Source organism: Anomaloglossus baeobatrachus, unplaced genomic scaffold (genome assembly GCF_048569485.1).
Source record: "Anomaloglossus baeobatrachus isolate aAnoBae1 unplaced genomic scaffold, aAnoBae1.hap1 Scaffold_4288, whole genome shotgun sequence".
Classification (NCBI taxonomy): domain Eukaryota; kingdom Metazoa; phylum Chordata; class Amphibia; order Anura; family Aromobatidae; genus Anomaloglossus; species Anomaloglossus baeobatrachus.
Window position 1 is genome coordinate 15,850 of NW_027443623.1, and position 23,493 is coordinate 39,342.

General features: G+C 46.8%; 14 non-coding genes and 1 pseudogene across 14 annotated transcripts; all 15 read left to right on the forward strand.

Annotated features, from left to right (window-relative positions):
• The first annotated feature begins 514 nt into the window (after positions 1-514).
• On the forward strand, positions 515-705 carry LOC142279270 (U2 spliceosomal RNA). Its single transcript, XR_012741945.1, has one exon. It is a non-coding gene; the product is annotated as a U2 spliceosomal RNA (small nuclear RNA).
• A 1,387-nt stretch (positions 706-2,092) lies between these two features.
• Positions 2,093-2,283, forward strand: LOC142279271 (U2 spliceosomal RNA). Its single transcript, XR_012741946.1, has one exon. It is a non-coding gene; the product is annotated as a U2 spliceosomal RNA (small nuclear RNA).
• Positions 2,284-4,510: 2,227 nt separating this feature from the next.
• LOC142279287 (U2 spliceosomal RNA) lies at positions 4,511-4,706 on the forward strand. The gene has a single exon (XR_012741961.1). It is a non-coding gene; the product is annotated as a U2 spliceosomal RNA (small nuclear RNA).
• Positions 4,707-6,093: 1,387 nt separating this feature from the next.
• On the forward strand, positions 6,094-6,284 carry LOC142279272 (U2 spliceosomal RNA). The gene has a single exon (XR_012741947.1). It is a non-coding gene; the product is annotated as a U2 spliceosomal RNA (small nuclear RNA).
• Positions 6,285-7,671: 1,387 nt separating this feature from the next.
• LOC142279273 (U2 spliceosomal RNA) lies at positions 7,672-7,862 on the forward strand. Its single transcript, XR_012741948.1, has one exon. It is a non-coding gene; the product is annotated as a U2 spliceosomal RNA (small nuclear RNA).
• Positions 7,863-9,249: 1,387 nt separating this feature from the next.
• Positions 9,250-9,440, forward strand: LOC142279274 (U2 spliceosomal RNA). Its single transcript, XR_012741949.1, has one exon. It is a non-coding gene; the product is annotated as a U2 spliceosomal RNA (small nuclear RNA).
• Positions 9,441-10,827: 1,387 nt separating this feature from the next.
• LOC142279275 (U2 spliceosomal RNA) lies at positions 10,828-11,018 on the forward strand. Its single transcript, XR_012741950.1, has one exon. It is a non-coding gene; the product is annotated as a U2 spliceosomal RNA (small nuclear RNA).
• Positions 11,019-12,405: 1,387 nt separating this feature from the next.
• On the forward strand, positions 12,406-12,596 carry LOC142279276 (U2 spliceosomal RNA). The gene has a single exon (XR_012741951.1). It is a non-coding gene; the product is annotated as a U2 spliceosomal RNA (small nuclear RNA).
• A 1,387-nt stretch (positions 12,597-13,983) lies between these two features.
• On the forward strand, positions 13,984-14,174 carry LOC142279277 (U2 spliceosomal RNA). The gene has a single exon (XR_012741952.1). It is a non-coding gene; the product is annotated as a U2 spliceosomal RNA (small nuclear RNA).
• A 1,387-nt stretch (positions 14,175-15,561) lies between these two features.
• Positions 15,562-15,752, forward strand: LOC142279284 (U2 spliceosomal RNA). Its single transcript, XR_012741958.1, has one exon. It is a non-coding gene; the product is annotated as a U2 spliceosomal RNA (small nuclear RNA).
• A 1,388-nt stretch (positions 15,753-17,140) lies between these two features.
• LOC142279280 (U2 spliceosomal RNA) lies at positions 17,141-17,331 on the forward strand. The gene has a single exon (XR_012741954.1). It is a non-coding gene; the product is annotated as a U2 spliceosomal RNA (small nuclear RNA).
• A 1,387-nt stretch (positions 17,332-18,718) lies between these two features.
• LOC142279281 (U2 spliceosomal RNA) lies at positions 18,719-18,909 on the forward strand. Its single transcript, XR_012741955.1, has one exon. It is a non-coding gene; the product is annotated as a U2 spliceosomal RNA (small nuclear RNA).
• A 1,387-nt stretch (positions 18,910-20,296) lies between these two features.
• LOC142279282 (U2 spliceosomal RNA) lies at positions 20,297-20,487 on the forward strand. Its single transcript, XR_012741956.1, has one exon. It is a non-coding gene; the product is annotated as a U2 spliceosomal RNA (small nuclear RNA).
• A 1,380-nt stretch (positions 20,488-21,867) lies between these two features.
• Positions 21,868-22,058, forward strand: LOC142279283 (U2 spliceosomal RNA). The gene has a single exon (XR_012741957.1). It is a non-coding gene; the product is annotated as a U2 spliceosomal RNA (small nuclear RNA).
• A 1,387-nt stretch (positions 22,059-23,445) lies between these two features.
• Positions 23,446-23,493, forward strand: LOC142279288 (U2 spliceosomal RNA; annotated as a pseudogene; the record flags this gene model as incomplete).

The window sequence follows — 23,493 nt, forward strand, 5'->3', positions numbered from 1 at the left end:
GAAGAAGTTGTTCTTTGGGTGGGAGGGTGGGCTAGTGGAAGGAGGGGGCAATCTCTTTTTTTCCCGGGTGGTAGGGGGATGACAGGAGAAGGGAAGCGGGTGGTGAGAAAGGTACAGAGGGCAGGGTTTGGGGGCTGGGAAGGAAAGGGAAAAGATTAGGGTTTGGGGATGATGAAAGGGCTTTCTACGGGTAAGGATGGCAAAGGGTGGCAGTGACGGAAAGTCAGGCAACCTGTCCTGTCCGTCTTTTTGTATCGTGAATTGGAAAGACTGCAAGGGGGAGGGGAGTTGCTTGCGCCCTAAAGGAGGAGTTATTCAGATTCATTGCAGTGGGCGGCGGCTGCAAAACGCACCATTCTTCTTGTTTTGGCTCTGCAAAGCAGCCTTTTCAAGGGTTGGCTTGGGTGACAAAATGTCTTGTGTAGGCGTGGGTTTGTCTCCCTCTCGCTCTCTCTCCCTAAGATGTGTCCGGCATAGGCCAGGGTGCCACTCGAGGCCCAAACCAATTCTGGTTATCGCTTCTCGGCCTTTTGGCTAAGATCAAGTGTAGTATCTGTTCTTATCAGTTTAATATCTGATACGTCCCCTATCTGGGGACCATATATTAAATGGATTTTTAGAACAGGGAGATGGAAAAAGAGCTTGCTCTGTCCACTCCACGCATTGACCTGGTATTGCAGTACCTCCAGGAACGGTGCACCCCTTCTTAACCCAGTTTCCAAAAGCAGAACTCAATTCACCTGATTCATATTAGCCCGATTTAATGAATTGGAAGAAAGCATACGTCTTCATATGCACCTCAATTTGGCCCATTCACTTTTCACACTTCCTCCTTTTGTTTTTTATCTTTCACACTTTTGACTTTCTTTATTCATCCAAATAGCAAACTCATCACCACTCAACCTGACCAACTCGGCTATGTCCCCGTGCTGCAGTTCTCTGTCTTATCTAGATCATTTGCAATTGAATGGAATAGATCCCTTTTGGACAAAGTGGATTCACCTGCTGCTGCAGTGACCACAGGTGTGATAACATCTAGAATTGGCATCTGGTGCGATCTCTCCGCTTCCACTCCAAAGAAAGTTACCTGTTTATTCCTATCATGCATTGGTTTTTGGGGTTTTCTTTGAGTAATGATGATCTCTTTAGTAGTCTGTTGGCGCCCTCTCCTGGAGGAATAGTTTGCTTGCTCTTGGACATTCTAAAAGAGAGGTCATGATAGACATTGAGCTTCTGAGCTCAATTGGGGACAGTCATGGGTGATGAATGTTTGCAACCTACTGCGAAGCCTCATACCGCAATATAAGGAACGTCAAATACTAAGAAAGGGCGGCCTATGAAAGAATTACTACTTTCAATAAGTACACTTAAACGGCTAATTGGGAATAGAAAAACTGTAAAAAGCCCTCTGAGAAAGCCCCCCTCTAACCTTTGATAGTAAGCTTTTCTGTAGTCTGCCTGTTGATGTATTTTCCGTTTGAACTGTGCACAACATGAAGAGACGGAACACTGGCGGCTTGTCACAATGCCCCCCGATGACATCACAATAGCGCTGCTGCCTAGAAAACAAGCTGCGCAGAAGAAGTTGTTCTTTGGGTGGGAGGGTGGGCTAGTGGAAGGAGGGGGCAATCTCTTTTTTTCCCGGGTGGTAGGGGGATGACAGGAGAAGGGAAGCGGGTGGTGAGAAAGGTACAGAGGGCAGGGTTTGGGGGCTGGGAAGGAAAGGGAAAAGATTAGGGTTTGGGGATGATGAAAGGGCTTTCTACGGGTAAGGATGGCAAAGGGTGGCAGTGACGGAAAGTCAGGCAACCTGTCCTGTCCGTCTTTTTGTATCGTGAATTGGAAAGACTGCAAGGGGGAGGGGAGTTGCTTGCGCCCTAAAGGAGGAGTTATTCAGATTCATTGCAGTGGGCGGCGGCTGCAAAACGCACCATTCTTCTTGTTTTGGCTCTGCAAAGCAGCCTTTTCAAGGGTTGGCTTGGGTGACAAAATGTCTTGTGTAGGCGTGGGTTTGTCTCCCTCTCGCTCTCTCTCCCTAAGATGTGTCCGGCATAGGCCAGGGTGCCACTCGAGGCCCAAACCAATTCTGGTTATCGCTTCTCGGCCTTTTGGCTAAGATCAAGTGTAGTATCTGTTCTTATCAGTTTAATATCTGATACGTCCCCTATCTGGGGACCATATATTAAATGGATTTTTAGAACAGGGAGATGGAAAAAGAGCTTGCTCTGTCCACTCCACGCATTGACCTGGTATTGCAGTACCTCCAGGAACGGTGCACCCCTTCTTAACCCAGTTTCCAAAAGCAGAACTCAATTCACCTGATTCATATTAGCCCGATTTAATGAATTGGAAGAAAGCATACGTCTTCATATGCACCTCAATTTGGCCCATTCACTTTTCACACTTCCTCCTTTTGTTTTTTATCTTTCACACTTTTGACTTTCTTTATTCATCCAAATAGCAAACTCATCACCACTCAACCTGACCAACTCGGCTATGTCCCCGTGCTGCAGTTCTCTGTCTTATCTAGATCATTTGCAATTGAATGGAATAGATCCCTTTTGGACAAAGTGGATTCACCTGCTGCTGCAGTGACCACAGGTGTGATAACATCTAGAATTGGCATCTGGTGCGATCTCTCCGCTTCCACTCCAAAGAAAGTTACCTGTTTATTCCTATCATGCATTGGTTTTTGGGGTTTTCTTTGAGTAATGATGATCTCTTTAGTAGTCTGTTGGCGCCCTCTCCTGGAGGAATAGTTTGCTTGCTCTTGGACATTCTAAAAGAGAGGTCATGATAGACATTGAGCTTCTGAGCTCAATTGGGGACAGTCATGGGTGATGAATGTTTGCAACCTACTGCGAAGCCTCATACCGCAATATAAGGAACGTCAAATACTAAGAAAGGGCGGCCTATGAAAGAATTACTACTTTCAATAAGTACACTTAAACGGCTAATTGGGAATAGAAAAACTGTAAAAAGCCCTCTGAGAAAGCCCCCCTCTAACCTTTGATAGTAAGCTTTTCTGTAGTCTGCCTGTTGATGTATTTTCCGTTTGAACTGTGCACAACATGAAGAGACGGAACACTGGCGGCTTGTCACAATGCCCCCCGATGACATCACAATAGCGCTGCTGCCTAGAAAACAAGCTGCGCAGAAGAAGTTGTTCTTTGGGTGGGAGGGTGGGCTAGTGGAAGGAGGGGGCAATCTCTTTTTTTCCCGGGTGGTAGGGGGATGACAGGAGAAGGGAAGCGGGTGGTGAGAAAGGTACAGAGGGCAGGGTTTGGGGGCTGGGAAGGAAAGGGAAAAGATTAGGGTTTGGGGATGATGAAAGGGCTTTCTACGGGTAAGGATGGCAAAGGGTGGCAGTGACGGAAAGTCAGGCAACCTGTCCTGTCCGTCTTTTTGTATCGTGAATTGGAAAGACTGCAAGGGGGAGGGGAGTTGCTTGCGCCCTAAAGGAGGAGTTATTCAGATTCATTGCAGTGGGCGGCGGCTGCAAAACGCACCATTCTTCTTGTTTTGGCTCTGCAAAGCAGCCTTTTCAAGGGTTGGCTTGGGTGACAAAATGTCTTGTGTAGGCGTGGGTTTGTCTCCCTCTCGCTCTCTCTCCCTAAGATGTGTCCGGCATAGGCCAGGGTGCCACTCGAGGCCCAAACCAATTCTGGTTATCGCTTCTCGGCCTTTTGGCTAAGATCAAGTGTAGTGTTGTTCGAAGAGGTGGTTTAAGCTCCAGGCCACCTTAGTACAATGATACAATGCACACTGGAAGGTTGCGCTTGCTAGTACTCTGGGTGGATAGTATATTCATCTAGAGGAAAACATGGCCCTACCAGGATCGAGGCTATTAGACTGAGTAAGGGTGGGGGGCTATGGTACAACGTGCCCCAGGACTGACGACCCTGGAGTGAGTCTGAGCTTGCTGGCTTGGGACCCCGGCAAGCCTTGGGCTCTGTAGCACACCGTACCTTGCCTTTTCATACTTTTTGAGCATATTATCCTATCCCGGCCTTCTGGCTAGGAAGGGAAATTTTTATAATCCCGGTCGGAGGTCTGGTCAGCTTTGGGCTGAGAAACTAACACCCGGTTGGAGGTCTGGGTCAGCTTCGGCTGAGAAACCAACACCCGGTTGGAGGTCTGGGTCAGCTTCGGCTGAGAAACCAACACCCGGTTGGAGGTCTGGGTCAGCTTCGGCTGAGAAACCAACACCCGGTTGGAGGTCCGGTTAGCCTTGGGCTGAGAAACCAACACCGGTTGACGGTCCGGGCAGTTTCGGCTGCGAAACCAACAACTAGTAGCTCTCTACTCCACTTGGGTAAGATGCCTGGGTGGACGCTGGGAGCAACGACAAGGCTCAACCAGGCTTCGGCTTGGGGGAGCACCGAAGATCCCTGACCCTTGCTGTGGCCTTCTGGCTCGGAGGGACGGGGTTGATTTTTGGGGACCCTCTCCTCACGGTGGGGTCCACACGAATCCTAGCCTTTGCACTGTTTTTGGTGTGACTTCGGTCATGCATTTTTTGTGGTGCTTTGGAAAGCTTCATTAAATCAAAATCTGTTCTTATCAGTTTAATATCTGATACGTCCCCTATCTGGGGACCATATATTAAATGGATTTTTAGAACAGGGAGATGGAAAAAGAGCTTGCTCTGTCCACTCCACGCATTGACCTGGTATTGCAGTACCTCCAGGAACGGTGCACCCCTTCTTAACCCAGTTTCCAAAAGCAGAACTCAATTCACCTGATTCATATTAGCCCGATTTAATGAATTGGAAGAAAGCATACGTCTTCATATGCACCTCAATTTGGCCCATTCACTTTTCACACTTCCTCCTTTTGTTTTTTATCTTTCACACTTTTGACTTTCTTTATTCATCCAAATAGCAAACTCATCACCACTCAACCTGACCAACTCGGCTATGTCCCCGTGCTGCAGTTCTCTGTCTTATCTAGATCATTTGCAATTGAATGGAATAGATCCCTTTTGGACAAAGTGGATTCACCTGCTGCTGCAGTGACCACAGGTGTGATAACATCTAGAATTGGCATCTGGTGCGATCTCTCCGCTTCCACTCCAAAGAAAGTTACCTGTTTATTCCTATCATGCATTGGTTTTTGGGGTTTTCTTTGAGTAATGATGATCTCTTTAGTAGTCTGTTGGCGCCCTCTCCTGGAGGAATAGTTTGCTTGCTCTTGGACATTCTAAAAGAGAGGTCATGATAGACATTGAGCTTCTGAGCTCAATTGGGGACAGTCATGGGTGATGAATGTTTGCAACCTACTGCGAAGCCTCATACCGCAATATAAGGAACGTCAAATACTAAGAAAGGGCGGCCTATGAAAGAATTACTACTTTCAATAAGTACACTTAAACGGCTAATTGGGAATAGAAAAACTGTAAAAAGCCCTCTGAGAAAGCCCCCCTCTAACCTTTGATAGTAAGCTTTTCTGTAGTCTGCCTGTTGATGTATTTTCCGTTTGAACTGTGCACAACATGAAGAGACGGAACACTGGCGGCTTGTCACAATGCCCCCCGATGACATCACAATAGCGCTGCTGCCTAGAAAACAAGCTGCGCAGAAGAAGTTGTTCTTTGGGTGGGAGGGTGGGCTAGTGGAAGGAGGGGGCAATCTCTTTTTTTCCCGGGTGGTAGGGGGATGACAGGAGAAGGGAAGCGGGTGGTGAGAAAGGTACAGAGGGCAGGGTTTGGGGGCTGGGAAGGAAAGGGAAAAGATTAGGGTTTGGGGATGATGAAAGGGCTTTCTACGGGTAAGGATGGCAAAGGGTGGCAGTGACGGAAAGTCAGGCAACCTGTCCTGTCCGTCTTTTTGTATCGTGAATTGGAAAGACTGCAAGGGGGAGGGGAGTTGCTTGCGCCCTAAAGGAGGAGTTATTCAGATTCATTGCAGTGGGCGGCGGCTGCAAAACGCACCATTCTTCTTGTTTTGGCTCTGCAAAGCAGCCTTTTCAAGGGTTGGCTTGGGTGACAAAATGTCTTGTGTAGGCGTGGGTTTGTCTCCCTCTCGCTCTCTCTCCCTAAGATGTGTCCGGCATAGGCCAGGGTGCCACTCGAGGCCCAAACCAATTCTGGTTATCGCTTCTCGGCCTTTTGGCTAAGATCAAGTGTAGTATCTGTTCTTATCAGTTTAATATCTGATACGTCCCCTATCTGGGGACCATATATTAAATGGATTTTTAGAACAGGGAGATGGAAAAAGAGCTTGCTCTGTCCACTCCACGCATTGACCTGGTATTGCAGTACCTCCAGGAACGGTGCACCCCTTCTTAACCCAGTTTCCAAAAGCAGAACTCAATTCACCTGATTCATATTAGCCCGATTTAATGAATTGGAAGAAAGCATACGTCTTCATATGCACCTCAATTTGGCCCATTCACTTTTCACACTTCCTCCTTTTGTTTTTTATCTTTCACACTTTTGACTTTCTTTATTCATCCAAATAGCAAACTCATCACCACTCAACCTGACCAACTCGGCTATGTCCCCGTGCTGCAGTTCTCTGTCTTATCTAGATCATTTGCAATTGAATGGAATAGATCCCTTTTGGACAAAGTGGATTCACCTGCTGCTGCAGTGACCACAGGTGTGATAACATCTAGAATTGGCATCTGGTGCGATCTCTCCGCTTCCACTCCAAAGAAAGTTACCTGTTTATTCCTATCATGCATTGGTTTTTGGGGTTTTCTTTGAGTAATGATGATCTCTTTAGTAGTCTGTTGGCGCCCTCTCCTGGAGGAATAGTTTGCTTGCTCTTGGACATTCTAAAAGAGAGGTCATGATAGACATTGAGCTTCTGAGCTCAATTGGGGACAGTCATGGGTGATGAATGTTTGCAACCTACTGCGAAGCCTCATACCGCAATATAAGGAACGTCAAATACTAAGAAAGGGCGGCCTATGAAAGAATTACTACTTTCAATAAGTACACTTAAACGGCTAATTGGGAATAGAAAAACTGTAAAAAGCCCTCTGAGAAAGCCCCCCTCTAACCTTTGATAGTAAGCTTTTCTGTAGTCTGCCTGTTGATGTATTTTCCGTTTGAACTGTGCACAACATGAAGAGACGGAACACTGGCGGCTTGTCACAATGCCCCCCGATGACATCACAATAGCGCTGCTGCCTAGAAAACAAGCTGCGCAGAAGAAGTTGTTCTTTGGGTGGGAGGGTGGGCTAGTGGAAGGAGGGGGCAATCTCTTTTTTTCCCGGGTGGTAGGGGGATGACAGGAGAAGGGAAGCGGGTGGTGAGAAAGGTACAGAGGGCAGGGTTTGGGGGCTGGGAAGGAAAGGGAAAAGATTAGGGTTTGGGGATGATGAAAGGGCTTTCTACGGGTAAGGATGGCAAAGGGTGGCAGTGACGGAAAGTCAGGCAACCTGTCCTGTCCGTCTTTTTGTATCGTGAATTGGAAAGACTGCAAGGGGGAGGGGAGTTGCTTGCGCCCTAAAGGAGGAGTTATTCAGATTCATTGCAGTGGGCGGCGGCTGCAAAACGCACCATTCTTCTTGTTTTGGCTCTGCAAAGCAGCCTTTTCAAGGGTTGGCTTGGGTGACAAAATGTCTTGTGTAGGCGTGGGTTTGTCTCCCTCTCGCTCTCTCTCCCTAAGATGTGTCCGGCATAGGCCAGGGTGCCACTCGAGGCCCAAACCAATTCTGGTTATCGCTTCTCGGCCTTTTGGCTAAGATCAAGTGTAGTATCTGTTCTTATCAGTTTAATATCTGATACGTCCCCTATCTGGGGACCATATATTAAATGGATTTTTAGAACAGGGAGATGGAAAAAGAGCTTGCTCTGTCCACTCCACGCATTGACCTGGTATTGCAGTACCTCCAGGAACGGTGCACCCCTTCTTAACCCAGTTTCCAAAAGCAGAACTCAATTCACCTGATTCATATTAGCCCGATTTAATGAATTGGAAGAAAGCATACGTCTTCATATGCACCTCAATTTGGCCCATTCACTTTTCACACTTCCTCCTTTTGTTTTTTATCTTTCACACTTTTGACTTTCTTTATTCATCCAAATAGCAAACTCATCACCACTCAACCTGACCAACTCGGCTATGTCCCCGTGCTGCAGTTCTCTGTCTTATCTAGATCATTTGCAATTGAATGGAATAGATCCCTTTTGGACAAAGTGGATTCACCTGCTGCTGCAGTGACCACAGGTGTGATAACATCTAGAATTGGCATCTGGTGCGATCTCTCCGCTTCCACTCCAAAGAAAGTTACCTGTTTATTCCTATCATGCATTGGTTTTTGGGGTTTTCTTTGAGTAATGATGATCTCTTTAGTAGTCTGTTGGCGCCCTCTCCTGGAGGAATAGTTTGCTTGCTCTTGGACATTCTAAAAGAGAGGTCATGATAGACATTGAGCTTCTGAGCTCAATTGGGGACAGTCATGGGTGATGAATGTTTGCAACCTACTGCGAAGCCTCATACCGCAATATAAGGAACGTCAAATACTAAGAAAGGGCGGCCTATGAAAGAATTACTACTTTCAATAAGTACACTTAAACGGCTAATTGGGAATAGAAAAACTGTAAAAAGCCCTCTGAGAAAGCCCCCCTCTAACCTTTGATAGTAAGCTTTTCTGTAGTCTGCCTGTTGATGTATTTTCCGTTTGAACTGTGCACAACATGAAGAGACGGAACACTGGCGGCTTGTCACAATGCCCCCCGATGACATCACAATAGCGCTGCTGCCTAGAAAACAAGCTGCGCAGAAGAAGTTGTTCTTTGGGTGGGAGGGTGGGCTAGTGGAAGGAGGGGGCAATCTCTTTTTTTCCCGGGTGGTAGGGGGATGACAGGAGAAGGGAAGCGGGTGGTGAGAAAGGTACAGAGGGCAGGGTTTGGGGGCTGGGAAGGAAAGGGAAAAGATTAGGGTTTGGGGATGATGAAAGGGCTTTCTACGGGTAAGGATGGCAAAGGGTGGCAGTGACGGAAAGTCAGGCAACCTGTCCTGTCCGTCTTTTTGTATCGTGAATTGGAAAGACTGCAAGGGGGAGGGGAGTTGCTTGCGCCCTAAAGGAGGAGTTATTCAGATTCATTGCAGTGGGCGGCGGCTGCAAAACGCACCATTCTTCTTGTTTTGGCTCTGCAAAGCAGCCTTTTCAAGGGTTGGCTTGGGTGACAAAATGTCTTGTGTAGGCGTGGGTTTGTCTCCCTCTCGCTCTCTCTCCCTAAGATGTGTCCGGCATAGGCCAGGGTGCCACTCGAGGCCCAAACCAATTCTGGTTATCGCTTCTCGGCCTTTTGGCTAAGATCAAGTGTAGTATCTGTTCTTATCAGTTTAATATCTGATACGTCCCCTATCTGGGGACCATATATTAAATGGATTTTTAGAACAGGGAGATGGAAAAAGAGCTTGCTCTGTCCACTCCACGCATTGACCTGGTATTGCAGTACCTCCAGGAACGGTGCACCCCTTCTTAACCCAGTTTCCAAAAGCAGAACTCAATTCACCTGATTCATATTAGCCCGATTTAATGAATTGGAAGAAAGCATACGTCTTCATATGCACCTCAATTTGGCCCATTCACTTTTCACACTTCCTCCTTTTGTTTTTTATCTTTCACACTTTTGACTTTCTTTATTCATCCAAATAGCAAACTCATCACCACTCAACCTGACCAACTCGGCTATGTCCCCGTGCTGCAGTTCTCTGTCTTATCTAGATCATTTGCAATTGAATGGAATAGATCCCTTTTGGACAAAGTGGATTCACCTGCTGCTGCAGTGACCACAGGTGTGATAACATCTAGAATTGGCATCTGGTGCGATCTCTCCGCTTCCACTCCAAAGAAAGTTACCTGTTTATTCCTATCATGCATTGGTTTTTGGGGTTTTCTTTGAGTAATGATGATCTCTTTAGTAGTCTGTTGGCGCCCTCTCCTGGAGGAATAGTTTGCTTGCTCTTGGACATTCTAAAAGAGAGGTCATGATAGACATTGAGCTTCTGAGCTCAATTGGGGACAGTCATGGGTGATGAATGTTTGCAACCTACTGCGAAGCCTCATACCGCAATATAAGGAACGTCAAATACTAAGAAAGGGCGGCCTATGAAAGAATTACTACTTTCAATAAGTACACTTAAACGGCTAATTGGGAATAGAAAAACTGTAAAAAGCCCTCTGAGAAAGCCCCCCTCTAACCTTTGATAGTAAGCTTTTCTGTAGTCTGCCTGTTGATGTATTTTCCGTTTGAACTGTGCACAACATGAAGAGACGGAACACTGGCGGCTTGTCACAATGCCCCCCGATGACATCACAATAGCGCTGCTGCCTAGAAAACAAGCTGCGCAGAAGAAGTTGTTCTTTGGGTGGGAGGGTGGGCTAGTGGAAGGAGGGGGCAATCTCTTTTTTTCCCGGGTGGTAGGGGGATGACAGGAGAAGGGAAGCGGGTGGTGAGAAAGGTACAGAGGGCAGGGTTTGGGGGCTGGGAAGGAAAGGGAAAAGATTAGGGTTTGGGGATGATGAAAGGGCTTTCTACGGGTAAGGATGGCAAAGGGTGGCAGTGACGGAAAGTCAGGCAACCTGTCCTGTCCGTCTTTTTGTATCGTGAATTGGAAAGACTGCAAGGGGGAGGGGAGTTGCTTGCGCCCTAAAGGAGGAGTTATTCAGATTCATTGCAGTGGGCGGCGGCTGCAAAACGCACCATTCTTCTTGTTTTGGCTCTGCAAAGCAGCCTTTTCAAGGGTTGGCTTGGGTGACAAAATGTCTTGTGTAGGCGTGGGTTTGTCTCCCTCTCGCTCTCTCTCCCTAAGATGTGTCCGGCATAGGCCAGGGTGCCACTCGAGGCCCAAACCAATTCTGGTTATCGCTTCTCGGCCTTTTGGCTAAGATCAAGTGTAGTATCTGTTCTTATCAGTTTAATATCTGATACGTCCCCTATCTGGGGACCATATATTAAATGGATTTTTAGAACAGGGAGATGGAAAAAGAGCTTGCTCTGTCCACTCCACGCATTGACCTGGTATTGCAGTACCTCCAGGAACGGTGCACCCCTTCTTAACCCAGTTTCCAAAAGCAGAACTCAATTCACCTGATTCATATTAGCCCGATTTAATGAATTGGAAGAAAGCATACGTCTTCATATGCACCTCAATTTGGCCCATTCACTTTTCACACTTCCTCCTTTTGTTTTTTATCTTTCACACTTTTGACTTTCTTTATTCATCCAAATAGCAAACTCATCACCACTCAACCTGACCAACTCGGCTATGTCCCCGTGCTGCAGTTCTCTGTCTTATCTAGATCATTTGCAATTGAATGGAATAGATCCCTTTTGGACAAAGTGGATTCACCTGCTGCTGCAGTGACCACAGGTGTGATAACATCTAGAATTGGCATCTGGTGCGATCTCTCCGCTTCCACTCCAAAGAAAGTTACCTGTTTATTCCTATCATGCATTGGTTTTTGGGGTTTTCTTTGAGTAATGATGATCTCTTTAGTAGTCTGTTGGCGCCCTCTCCTGGAGGAATAGTTTGCTTGCTCTTGGACATTCTAAAAGAGAGGTCATGATAGACATTGAGCTTCTGAGCTCAATTGGGGACAGTCATGGGTGATGAATGTTTGCAACCTACTGCGAAGCCTCATACCGCAATATAAGGAACGTCAAATACTAAGAAAGGGCGGCCTATGAAAGAATTACTACTTTCAATAAGTACACTTAAACGGCTAATTGGGAATAGAAAAACTGTAAAAAGCCCTCTGAGAAAGCCCCCCTCTAACCTTTGATAGTAAGCTTTTCTGTAGTCTGCCTGTTGATGTATTTTCCGTTTGAACTGTGCACAACATGAAGAGACGGAACACTGGCGGCTTGTCACAATGCCCCCCGATGACATCACAATAGCGCTGCTGCCTAGAAAACAAGCTGCGCAGAAGAAGTTGTTCTTTGGGTGGGAGGGTGGGCTAGTGGAAGGAGGGGGCAATCTCTTTTTTTCCCGGGTGGTAGGGGGATGACAGGAGAAGGGAAGCGGGTGGTGAGAAAGGTACAGAGGGCAGGGTTTGGGGGCTGGGAAGGAAAGGGAAAAGATTAGGGTTTGGGGATGATGAAAGGGCTTTCTACGGGTAAGGATGGCAAAGGGTGGCAGTGACGGAAAGTCAGGCAACCTGTCCTGTCCGTCTTTTTGTATCGTGAATTGGAAAGACTGCAAGGGGGAGGGGAGTTGCTTGCGCCCTAAAGGAGGAGTTATTCAGATTCATTGCAGTGGGCGGCGGCTGCAAAACGCACCATTCTTCTTGTTTTGGCTCTGCAAAGCAGCCTTTTCAAGGGTTGGCTTGGGTGACAAAATGTCTTGTGTAGGCGTGGGTTTGTCTCCCTCTCGCTCTCTCTCCCTAAGATGTGTCCGGCATAGGCCAGGGTGCCACTCGAGGCCCAAACCAATTCTGGTTATCGCTTCTCGGCCTTTTGGCTAAGATCAAGTGTAGTATCTGTTCTTATCAGTTTAATATCTGATACGTCCCCTATCTGGGGACCATATATTAAATGGATTTTTAGAACAGGGAGATGGAAAAAGAGCTTGCTCTGTCCACTCCACGCATTGACCTGGTATTGCAGTACCTCCAGGAACGGTGCACCCCTTCTTAACCCAGTTTCCAAAAGCAGAACTCAATTCACCTGATTCATATTAGCCCGATTTAATGAATTGGAAGAAAGCATACGTCTTCATATGCACCTCAATTTGGCCCATTCACTTTTCACACTTCCTCCTTTTGTTTTTTATCTTTCACACTTTTGACTTTCTTTATTCATCCAAATAGCAAACTCATCACCACTCAACCTGACCAACTCGGCTATGTCCCCGTGCTGCAGTTCTCTGTCTTATCTAGATCATTTGCAATTGAATGGAATAGATCCCTTTTGGACAAAGTGGATTCACCTGCTGCTGCAGTGACCACAGGTGTGATAACATCTAGAATTGGCATCTGGTGCGATCTCTCCGCTTCCACTCCAAAGAAAGTTACCTGTTTATTCCTATCATGCATTGGTTTTTGGGGTTTTCTTTGAGTAATGATGATCTCTTTAGTAGTCTGTTGGCGCCCTCTCCTGGAGGAATAGTTTGCTTGCTCTTGGACATTCTAAAAGAGAGGTCATGATAGACATTGAGCTTCTGAGCTCAATTGGGGACAGTCATGGGTGATGAATGTTTGCAACCTACTGCGAAGCCTCATACCGCAATATAAGGAACGTCAAATACTAAGAAAGGGCGGCCTATGAAAGAATTACTACTTTCAATAAGTACACTTAAACGGCTAATTGGGAATAGAAAAACTGTAAAAAGCCCTCTGAGAAAGCCCCCCTCTAACCTTTGATAGTAAGCTTTTCTGTAGTCTGCCTGTTGATGTATTTTCCGTTTGAACTGTGCACAACATGAAGAGACGGAACACTGGCGGCTTGTCACAATGCCCCCCGATGACATCACAATAGCGCTGCTGCCTAGAAAACAAGCTGCGCAGAAGAAGTTGTTCTTTGGGTGGGAGGGTGGGCTAGTGGAAGGAGGGGGCAATCTCTTTTTTTCCCGGGTGGTAGGGGGATGACAGGAGAAGGGAAGCGGGTGGTGAGAAAGGTACAGAGGGCAGGGTTTGGGGGCTGGGAAGGAAAGGGAAAAGATTAGGGTTTGGGGATGATGAAAGGGCTTTCTACGGGTAAGGATGGCAAAGGGTGGCAGTGACGGAAAGTCAGGCAACCTGTCCTGTCCGTCTTTTTGTATCGTGAATTGGAAAGACTGCAAGGGGGAGGGGAGTTGCTTGCGCCCTAAAGGAGGAGTTATTCAGATTCATTGCAGTGGGCGGCGGCTGCAAAACGCACCATTCTTCTTGTTTTGGCTCTGCAAAGCAGCCTTTTCAAGGGTTGGCTTGGGTGACAAAATGTCTTGTGTAGGCGTGGGTTTGTCTCCCTCTCGCTCTCTCTCCCTAAGATGTGTCCGGCATAGGCCAGGGTGCCACTCGAGGCCCAAACCAATTCTGGTTATCGCTTCTCGGCCTTTTGGCTAAGATCAAGTGTAGTATCTGTTCTTATCAGTTTAATATCTGATACGTCCCCTATCTGGGGACCATATATTAAATGGATTTTTAGAACAGGGAGATGGAAAAAGAGCTTGCTCTGTCCACTCCACGCATTGACCTGGTATTGCAGTACCTCCAGGAACGGTGCACCCCTTCTTAACCCAGTTTCCAAAAGCAGAACTCAATTCACCTGATTCATATTAGCCCGATTTAATGAATTGGAAGAAAGCATACGTCTTCATATGCACCTCAATTTGGCCCATTCACTTTTCACACTTCCTCCTTTTGTTTTTTATCTTTCACACTTTTGACTTTCTTTATTCATCCAAATAGCAAACTCATCACCACTCAACCTGACCAACTCGGCTATGTCCCCGTGCTGCAGTTCTCTGTCTTATCTAGATCATTTGCAATTGAATGGAATAGATCCCTTTTGGACAAAGTGGATTCACCTGCTGCTGCAGTGACCACAGGTGTGATAACATCTAGAATTGGCATCTGGTGCGATCTCTCCGCTTCCACTCCAAAGAAAGTTACCTGTTTATTCCTATCATGCATTGGTTTTTGGGGTTTTCTTTGAGTAATGATGATCTCTTTAGTAGTCTGTTGGCGCCCTCTCCTGGAGGAATAGTTTGCTTGCTCTTGGACATTCTAAAAGAGAGGTCATGATAGACATTGAGCTTCTGAGCTCAATTGGGGACAGTCATGGGTGATGAATGTTTGCAACCTACTGCGAAGCCTCATACCGCAATATAAGGAACGTCAAATACTAAGAAAGGGCGGCCTATGAAAGAATTACTACTTTCAATAAGTACACTTAAACGGCTAATTGGGAATAGAAAAACTGTAAAAAGCCCTCTGAGAAAGCCCCCCTCTAACCTTTGATAGTAAGCTTTTCTGTAGTCTGCCTGTTGATGTATTTTCCGTTTGAACTGTGCACAACATGAAGAGACGGAACACTGGCGGCTTGTCACAATGCCCCCCGATGACATCACAATAGCGCTGCTGCCTAGAAAACAAGCTGCGCAGAAGAAGTTGTTCTTTGGGTGGGAGGGTGGGCTAGTGGAAGGAGGGGGCAATCTCTTTTTTTCCCGGGTGGTAGGGGGATGACAGGAGAAGGGAAGCGGGTGGTGAGAAAGGTACAGAGGGCAGGGTTTGGGGGCTGGGAAGGAAAGGGAAAAGATTAGGGTTTGGGGATGATGAAAGGGCTTTCTACGGGTAAGGATGGCAAAGGGTGGCAGTGACGGAAAGTCAGGCAACCTGTCCTGTCCGTCTTTTTGTATCGTGAATTGGAAAGACTGCAAGGGGGAGGGGAGTTGCTTGCGCCCTAAAGGAGGAGTTATTCAGATTCATTGCAGTGGGCGGCGGCTGCAAAACGCACCATTCTTCTTGTTTTGGCTCTGCAAAGCAGCCTTTTCAAGGGTTGGCTTGGGTGACAAAATGTCTTGTGTAGGCGTGGGTTTGTCTCCCTCTCGCTCTCTCTCCCTAAGATGTGTCCGGCATAGGCCAGGGTGCCACTCGAGGCCCAAACCAATTCTGGTTATCGCTTCTCGGCCTTTTGGCTAAGATCAAGTGTAGTATCTGTTCTTATCAGTTTAATATCTGATACGTCCCCTATCTGGGGACCATATATTAAATGGATTTTTAGAACAGGGAGATGGAAAAAGAGCTTGCTCTGTCCACTCCACGCATTGACCTGGTATTGCAGTACCTCCAGGAACGGTGCACACCCTTCTTAACCCAGTTTCCAAAAGCAGAACTCAATTCACCTGATTCATATTAGCCCGATTTAATGAATTGGAAGAAAGCATACGTCTTCATATGCACCTCAATTTGGCCCATTCACTTTTCACACTTCCTCCTTTTGTTTTTTATCTTTCACACTTTTGACTTTCTTTATTCATCCAAATAGCAAACTCATCACCACTCAACCTGACCAACTCGGCTATGTCCCCGTGCTGCAGTTCTCTGTCTTATCTAGATCATTTGCAATTGAATGGAATAGATCCCTTTTGGACAAAGTGGATTCACCTGCTGCTGCAGTGACCACAGGTGTGATAACATCTAGAATTGGCATCTGGTGCGATCTCTCCGCTTCCACTCCAAAGAAAGTTACCTGTTTATTCCTATCATGCATTGGTTTTTGGGGTTTTCTTTGAGTAATGATGATCTCTTTAGTAGTCTGTTGGCGCCCTCTCCTGGAGGAATAGTTTGCTTGCTCTTGGACATTCTAAAAGAGAGGTCATGATAGACATTGAGCTTCTGAGCTCAATTGGGGACAGTCATGGGTGATGAATGTTTGCAACCTACTGCGAAGCCTCATACCGCAATATAAGGAACGTCAAATACTAAGAAAGGGCGGCCTATGAAAGAATTACTACTTTCAATAAGTACACTTAAACGGCTAATTGGGAATAGAAAAACTGTAAAAAGCCCTCTGAGAAAGCCCCCCTCTAACCTTTGATAGTAAGCTTTTCTGTAGTCTGCCTGTTGATGTATTTTCCGTTTGAACTGTGCACAACATGAAGAGACGGAACACTGGCGGCTTGTCACAATGCCCCCCGATGACATCACAATAGCGCTGCTGCCTAGAAAACAAGCTGCGCAGAAGAAGTTGTTCTTTGGGTGGGAGGGTGGGCTAGTGGAAGGAGGGGGCAATCTCTTTTTTTCCCGGGTGGTAGGGGGATGACAGGAGAAGGGAAGCGGGTGGTGAGAAAGGTACAGAGGGCAGGGTTTGGGGGCTGGGAAGGAAAGGGAAAAGATTAGGGTTTGGGGATGATGAAAGGGCTTTCTACGGGTAAGGATGGCAAAGGGTGGCAGTGACGGAAAGTCAGGCAACCTGTCCTGTCCGTCTTTTTGTATCGTGAATTGGAAAGACTGCAAGGGGGAGGGGAGTTGCTTGCGCCCTAAAGGAGGAGTTATTCAGATTCATTGCAGTGGGCGGCGGCTGCAAAACGCACCATTCTTCTTGTTTTGGCTCTGCAAAGCAGCCTTTTCAAGGGTTGGCTTGGGTGACAAAATGTCTTGTGTAGGCGTGGGTTTGTCTCCCTCTCGCTCTCTCTCCCTAAGATGTGTCCGGCATAGGCCAGGGTGCCACTCGAGGCCCAAACCAATTCTGGTTATCGCTTCTCGGCCTTTTGGCTAAGATCAAGTGTAGTATCTGTTCTTATCAGTTTAATATCTGATACGTCCCCTATCTGGGGACCATATATTAAATGGATTTTTAGAACAGGGAGATGGAAAAAGAGCTTGCTCTGTCCACTCCACGCATTGACCTGGTATTGCAGTACCTCCAGGAACGGTGCACCCCTTCTTAACCCAGTTTCCAAAAGCAGAACTCAATTCACCTGATTCATATTAGCCCGATTTAATGAATTGGAAGAAAGCATACGTCTTCATATGCACCTCAATTTGGCCCATTCACTTTTCACACTTCCTCCTTTTGTTTTTTATCTTTCACACTTTTGACTTTCTTTATTCATCCAAATAGCAAACTCATCACCACTCAACCTGACCAACTCGGCTATGTCCCCGTGCTGCAGTTCTCTGTCTTATCTAGATCATTTGCAATTGAATGGAATAGATCCCTTTTGGACAAAGTGGATTCACCTGCTGCTGCAGTGACCACAGGTGTGATAACATCTAGAATTGGCATCTGGTGCGATCTCTCCGCTTCCACTCCAAAGAAAGTTACCTGTTTATTCCTATCATGCATTGGTTTTTGGGGTTTTCTTTGAGTAATGATGATCTCTTTAGTAGTCTGTTGGCGCCCTCTCCTGGAGGAATAGTTTGCTTGCTCTTGGACATTCTAAAAGAGAGGTCATGATAGACATTGAGCTTCTGAGCTCAATTGGGGACAGTCATGGGTGATGAATGTTTGCAACCTACTGCGAAGCCTCATACCGCAATATAAGGAACGTCAAATACTAAGAAAGGGCGGCCTATGAAAGAATTACTACTTTCAATAAGTACACTTAAACGGCTAATTGGGAATAGAAAAACTGTAAAAAGCCCTCTGAGAAAGCCCCCCTCTAACCTTTGATAGTAAGCTTTTCTGTAGTCTGCCTGTTGATGTATTTTCCGTTTGAACTGTGCACAACATGAAGAGACGGAACACTGGCGGCTTGTCACAATGCCCCCCGATGACATCACAATAGCGCTGCTGCCTAGAAAACAAGCTGCGCAGAAGAAGTTGTTCTTTGGGTGGGAGGGTGGGCTAGTGGAAGGAGGGGGCAATCTCTTTTTTTCCCGGGTGGTAGGGGGATGACAGGAGAAGGGAAGCGGGTGGTGAGAAAGGTACAGAGGGCAGGGTTTGGGGGCTGGGAAGGAAAGGGAAAAGATTAGGGTTTGGGGATGATGAAAGGGCTTTCTACGGGTAAGGATGGCAAAGGGTGGCAGTGACGGAAAGTCAGGCAACCTGTCCTGTCCGTCTTTTTGTATCGTGAATTGGAAAGACTGCAAGGGGGAGGGGAGTTGCTTGCGCCCTAAAGGAGGAGTTATTCAGATTCATTGCAGTGGGCGGCGGCTGCAAAACGCACCATTCTTCTTGTTTTGGCTCTGCAAAGCAGCCTTTTCAAGGGTTGGCTTGGGTGACAAAATGTCTTGTGTAGGCGTGGGTTTGTCTCCCTCTCGCTCTCTCTCCCTAAGATGTGTCCGGCATAGGCCAGGGTGCCACTCGAGGCCCAAACCAATTCTGGTTATCGCTTCTCGGCCTTTTGGCTAAGATCAAGTGTAGTATCTGTTCTTATCAGTTTAATATCTGATACGTCCCCTATCTGGGGACCATATATTAAATGGATTTTTAGAACAGGGAGATGGAAAAAGAGCTTGCTCTGTCCACTCCACGCATTGACCTGGTATTGCAGTACCTCCAGGAACGGTGCACCCCTTCTTAACCCAGTTTCCAAAAGCAGAACTCAATTCACCTGATTCATATTAGCCCGATTTAATGAATTGGAAGAAAGCATACGTCTTCATATGCACCTCAATTTGGCCCATTCACTTTTCACACTTCCTCCTTTTGTTTTTTATCTTTCACACTTTTGACTTTCTTTATTCATCCAAATAGCAAACTCATCACCACTCAACCTGACCAACTCGGCTATGTCCCCGTGCTGCAGTTCTCTGTCTTATCTAGATCATTTGCAATTGAATGGAATAGATCCCTTTTGGACAAAGTGGATTCACCTGCTGCTGCAGTGACCACAGGTGTGATAACATCTAGAATTGGCATCTGGTGCGATCTCTCCGCTTCCACTCCAAAGAAAGTTACCTGTTTATTCCTATCATGCATTGGTTTTTGGGGTTTTCTTTGAGTAATGATGATCTCTTTAGTAGTCTGTTGGCGCCCTCTCCTGGAGGAATAGTTTGCTTGCTCTTGGACATTCTAAAAGAGAGGTCATGATAGACATTGAGCTTCTGAGCTCAATTGGGGACAGTCATGGGTGATGAATGTTTGCAACCTACTGCGAAGCCTCATACCGCAATATAAGGAACGTCAAATACTAAGAAAGGGCGGCCTATGAAAGAATTACTACTTTCAATAAGTACACTTAAACGGCTAATTGGGAATAGAAAAACTGTAAAAAGCCCTCTGAGAAAGCCCCCCTCTAACCTTTGATAGTAAGCTTTTCTGTAGTCTGCCTGTTGATGTATTTTCCGTTTGAACTGTGCACAACATGAAGAGACGGAACACTGGCGGCTTGTCACAATGCCCCCCGATGACATCACAATAGCGCTGCTGCCTAGAAAACAAGCTGCGCAGAAGAAGTTGTTCTTTGGGTGGGAGGGTGGGCTAGTGGAAGGAGGGGGCAATCTCTTTTTTTCCCGGGTGGTAGGGGGATGACAGGAGAAGGGAAGCGGGTGGTGAGAAAGGTACAGAGGGCAGGGTTTGGGGGCTGGGAAGGAAAGGGAAAAGATTAGGGTTTGGGGATGATGAAAGGGCTTTCTACGGGTAAGGATGGCAAAGGGTGGCAGTGACGGAAAGTCAGGCAACCTGTCCTGTCCGTCTTTTTGTATCGTGAATTGGAAAGACTGCAAGGGGGAGGGGAGTTGCTTGCGCCCTAAAGGAGGAGTTATTCAGATTCATTGCAGTGGGCGGCGGCTGCAAAACGCACCATTCTTCTTGTTTTGGCTCTGCAAAGCAGCCTTTTCAAGGGTTGGCTTGGGTGACAAAATGTCTTGTGTAGGCGTGGGTTTGTCTCCCTCTCGCTCTCTCTCCCTAAGATGTGTCCGGCATAGGCCAGGGTGCCACTCGAGGCCCAAACCAATTCTGGTTATCGCTTCTCGGCCTTTTGGCTAAGATCAAGTGTAGTATCTGTTCTTATCAGTTTAATATCTGATACGTCCCCTATCTGGGGACCATATATTAAATGGATTTTTAGAACAGGGAGATGGAAAAAGAGCTTGCTCTGTCCACTCCACGCATTGACCTGGTATTGCAGTACCTCCAGGAACGGTGCACCCCTTCTTAACCCAGTTTCCAAAAGCAGAACTCAATTCACCTGATTCATATTAGCCCGATTTAATGAATTGGAAGAAAGCATACGTCTTCATATGCACCTCAATTTGGCCCATTCACTTTTCACACTTCCTCCTTTTGTTTTTTATCTTTCACACTTTTGACTTTCTTTATTCATCCAAATAGCAAACTCATCACCACTCAACCTGACCAACTCGGCTATGTCCCCGTGCTGCAGTTCTCTGTCTTATCTAGATCATTGAATGGAATAGATCCCTTTTGGACAAAGTGGATTCACCTGCTGCTGCAGTGACCACAGGTGTGATAACATCTAGAATTGGCATCTGGTGCGATCTCTCCGCTTCCACTCCAAAGAAAGTTACCTGTTTATTCCTATCATGCATTGGTTTTTGGGGTTTTCTTTGAGTAATGATGATCTCTTTAGTAGTCTGTTGGCGCCCTCTCCTGGAGGAATAGTTTGCTTGCTCTTGGACATTCTAAAAGAGAGGTCATGATAGACATTGAGCTTCTGAGCTCAATTGGGGACAGTCATGGGTGATGAATGTTTGCAACCTACTGCGAAGCCTCATACCGCAATATAAGGAACGTCAAATACTAAGAAAGGGCGGCCTATGAAAGAATTACTACTTTCAATAAGTACACTTAAACGGCTAATTGGGAATAGAAAAACTGTAAAAAGCCCTCTGAGAAAGCCCCCCTCTAACCTTTGATAGTAAGCTTTTCTGTAGTCTGCCTGTTGATGTATTTTCCGTTTGAACTGTGCACAACATGAAGAGACGGAACACTGGCGGCTTGTCACAATGCCCCCCGATGACATCACAATAGCGCTGCTGCCTAGAAAACAAGCTGCGCAGAAGAAGTTGTTCTTTGGGTGGGAGGGTGGGCTAGTGGAAGGAGGGGGCAATCTCTTTTTTTCCCGGGTGGTAGGGGGATGACAGGAGAAGGGAAGCGGGTGGTGAGAAAGGTACAGAGGGCAGGGTTTGGGGGCTGGGAAGGAAAGGGAAAAGATTAGGGTTTGGGGATGATGAAAGGGCTTTCTACGGGTAAGGATGGCAAAGGGTGGCAGTGACGGAAAGTCAGGCAACCTGTCCTGTCCGTCTTTTTGTATCGTGAATTGGAAAGACTGCAAGGGGGAGGGGAGTTGCTTGCGCCCTAAAGGAGGAGTTATTCAGATTCATTGCAGTGGGCGGCGGCTGCAAAACGCACCATTCTTCTTGTTTTGGCTCTGCAAAGCAGCCTTTTCAAGGGTTGGCTTGGGTGACAAAATGTCTTGTGTAGGCGTGGGTTTGTCTCCCTCTCGCTCTCTCTCCCTAAGATGTGTCCGGCATAGGCCAGGGTGCCACTCGAGGCCCAAACCAATTCTGGTTATCGCTTCTCGGCCTTTTGGCTAAGATCAAGTGTAGTATCTGTTCTTATCAGTTTAATATCTGATACGTCCCCTATCTGGGGACCATATATTAAATGGATTTTTAGAACAGGGAGATGGAAAAAGAGCTTGCTCTGTCCACTCCACGCATTGACCTGGTATTGCAGTACCTCCAGGAACGGTGCACCCCTTCTTAACCCAGTTTCCAAAAGCAGAACTCAATTCACCTGATTCATATTAGCCCGATTTAATGAATTGGAAGAAAGCATACGTCTTCATATGCACCTCAATTTGGCCCATTCACTTTTCACACTTCCTCCTTTTGTTTTTTATCTTTCACACTTTTGACTTTCTTTATTCATCCAAATAGCAAACTCATCACCACTCAACCTGACCAACTCGGCTATGTCCCCGTGCTGCAGTTCTCTGTCTTATCTAGATCATTTGCAATTGAATGGAATAGATCCCTTTTGGACAAAGTGGATTCACCTGCTGCTGCAGTGACCACAGGTGTGATAACATCTAGAATTGGCATCTGGTGCGATCTCTCCGCTTCCACTCCAAAGAAAGTTACCTGTTTATTCCTATCATGCATTGGTTTTTGGGGTTTTCTTTGAGTAATGATGATCTCTTTAGTAGTCTGTTGGCGCCCTCTCCTGGAGGAATAGTTTGCTTGCTCTTGGACATTCTAAAAGAGAGGTCATGATAGACATTGAGCTTCTGAGCTCAATTGGGGACAGTCATGGGTGATGAATGTTTGCAACCTACTGCGAAGCCTCATACCGCAATATAAGGAACGTCAAATACTAAGAAAGGGCGGCCTATGAAAGAATTACTACTTTCAATAAGTACACTTAAACGGCTAATTGGGAATAGAAAAACTGTAAAAAGCCCTCTGAGAAAGCCCCCCTCTAACCTTTGATAGTAAGCTTTTCTGTAGTCTGCCTGTTGATGTATTTTCCGTTTGAACTGTGCACAACATGAAGAGACGGAACACTGGCGGCTTGTCACAATGCCCCCCGATGACATCACAATAGCGCTGCTGCCTAGAAAACAAGCTGCGCAGAAGAAGTTGTTCTTTGGGTGGGAGGGTGGGCTAGTGGAAGGAGGGGGCAATCTCTTTTTTTCCCGGGTGGTAGGGGGATGACAGGAGAAGGGAAGCGGGTGGTGAGAAAGGTACAGAGGGCAGGGTTTGGGGGCTGGGAAGGAAAGGGAAAAGATTAGGGTTTGGGGATGATGAAAGGGCTTTCTACGGGTAAGGATGGCAAAGGGTGGCAGTGACGGAAAGTCAGGCAACCTGTCCTGTCCGTCTTTTTGTATCGTGAATTGGAAAGACTGCAAGGGGGAGGGGAGTTGCTTGCGCCCTAAAGGAGGAGTTATTCAGATTCATTGCAGTGGGCGGCGGCTGCAAAACGCACCATTCTTCTTGTTTTGGCTCTGCAAAGCAGCCTTTTCAAGGGTTGGCTTGGGTGACAAAATGTCTTGTGTAGGCGTGGGTTTGTCTCCCTCTCGCTCTCTCTCCCTAAGATGTGTCCGGCATAGGCCAGGGTGCCACTCGAGGCCCAAACCAATTCTGGTTATCGCTTCTCGGCCTTTTGGCTAAGATCAAGTGTAGTATCTGTTCTTA